This window comes from Lactuca serriola, chromosome 5 (assembly GCF_051521515.1).
Source record: "Lactuca serriola cultivar US96UC23 chromosome 5, Lser_US96UC23_V15, whole genome shotgun sequence".
NCBI lineage: Eukaryota > Viridiplantae > Streptophyta > Magnoliopsida > Asterales > Asteraceae > Lactuca > Lactuca serriola.
Window position 1 is genome coordinate 18,565,410 of NC_136412.1, and position 2,471 is coordinate 18,567,880.

The following is a 2,471-nucleotide window of genomic DNA, read 5'->3' on the forward strand; positions in this document are numbered from 1 at the left end:
CACTTAGTTTATACTAGCTATATATAATCTAATATCGAATAGATAGTTAATTGTGTGAATCTGCCCTAAGCCCACAACCAAACAAGGAACAGGAAGTAAGGCGGAAAGCACACATCTAACTACCTATCAGGTAATAATTATATATAACCCTGATGTATAAACTAAGGTATTATATAGTTAACCACCTAAGGTCCTTTAAGTTTATACTGGTTTAATAAAATGGATTAAACCCTTTACCGGTAAGTTTCTAGTTTTGTCTACCAAATTTTCTATTTGAAAAGTATGTTTTGTACTAGAAAACGGTGTATTGAATTTGTATACTATGACCTGACCCATACCTGTTACTCTTTACGATTACTTGGTGTATATGAAACATATATGTAACTAAGATCGGATAGATAGTAAGTAGGGTGAATCTCCTCTAAGCCCACAACCAAACAAGGAACAGGAAATGAAGCGGAAAGCACAGAGCCTACTACCTGTCGGATCCAAATAATATATATCCCTGATGTATAGATTAAGGAATCATAAAGTTAGCATTATAGGCCCCCTTTCTACTAAATGTACTAGACTCGTCTGTTCTGTTTGTCGTTTGTAAAATGTAAGTTTTTCCCTAGTTTATAACTATCTTAACTCAAAATAGTTTGCATTAACTTTCAAGTGGAACTGTCACAATATGAAAGTAATGGGAAAATGTAAGTACACAGTTGTCTTTTGAATTGACATCCTAACATACTGATTACCTTAAAACATGTATGTTTTATTAAGGTCATAATGTGATGGATAGTACCCATACTATACGCTCTCCCTGCAAGAGATTCTAGGGACCAAACGCGACTTCCGCAAACAAATTGCTAGGTCGTGTAAATTCACATTAATGTTATATGATCATGTATATCCAATTTAACTATCACCTTTTGTTTAGAACAATGAGTTAGTGATTCATTGGTATAATTAGATCCTGTAGTGTTCTCATGCTATAGCATCTTAGTATGTTCGTTCTGTTATAGTATCTTAGTATGTTCTTTCTGTTATCATGTATAGTGTATAGTATGTCTCTCTGATGTATTGTATCTACCTCCCTATTTCTCTTTATAATGTGCTCTAGTATCTAGTATGAACTGAACCTCTAAACTATACCCCTTATAGTTTACTAGCGTTTTACTTGAACTGATATTGAAAAGACTCATTTTACTACTAAGTTATGCTTGTACTTTAAAAAACAGAGTTTTGTTAAACTATAAAGTAACATAACCTTAAAATAGTTTTTGAAATGTTTTGATCACTTATAAAAGACATAAGCAATCTTTTGAAAGATGTTTATAACAAACATTTACACAATTAACATTGTGTTCAACTTGTATCCCCCCTAAAAGCATTTAAAACAGTTAAAAGATTTATTACGAGGTATGAACTCACCTTACGTGAGTGATTCAAACGAATATGCGCGTAAGGATGAGAAGTTCCACAAAATGAACTCCCGAGACACAAACGGGTCCTAAATGACATATATGGAAAGTATTTACATGAATATAGTGTTTATAAGAAACTATCATGCAAGGGAACACTCCAAGGGACTAAGGAACACTTGGGATGTAGTGTAGAATCACATGTGATTGATTAAGGGGTGTTCACGGCCACCATATGGAGTTTACGGCCATGGGTTTATGGCCATGGATTTTACGGCCGTAAACTCATGGTAAAAGGTACATGATAAGGTGTTTCAAGGTCTTACAAAGCACAAGGGAGTGTTCTAGCCTCAATTCCAAGATTTAGGAAGAGTCTAAGGCTCAAATGCACCACTAACTAGGGTTTGTGGCCAAGGGAGATGCTCTTGGCCATAAAAACCTCTTATTCTTGAGAAATGGATGATTTCAAGGTGTTTAACATGTGTCTCAACTAGATATCGAGTATAGGGAAGTAATACTTACGATATAGAAGCTAAAAAGGTTGATTTTGGACCAAAACACTAGTGTGTGTTCTTGGTGTTTTTGAAGATCTAGCCAAAATATGATATTAATGGATGGAATCAAAGGGTGATGCTAGCTAAGAAGATGTATCAACTAAAGGATGGAAGAAACACTTATGTTTTTGAAGATCTAGGATGAAGAACTCGATGATACTTGAGAGAGAATGGAAGCTTCTTGAGTTGAAAGTGTGAATAATGAAGAAAAGTGAAGGGAATGAGACCTTAAGGAGGGAGTTTACGGGCCACCTTGAGTTTACGGCCGTAAACTCAAGTATTGTGGCTGTGAACTCTTTTTGGTGGTGTTAAAGGCTCGAGTGTTGTACAGTGAATCTAGCAGGTACTTCCAAACACTCATTCCTTGAATGTACTAGTTTTAAAACACTCAAACAGACTCTAAACAGTGCTAAATGATAGTAGGAGTGAGTCTGGCTTAAGGTTGATTGGCTTGACTTATAAGGCAAAACATTTCGGGTTGTCACATTATCTGCCCCTTAGGATGATT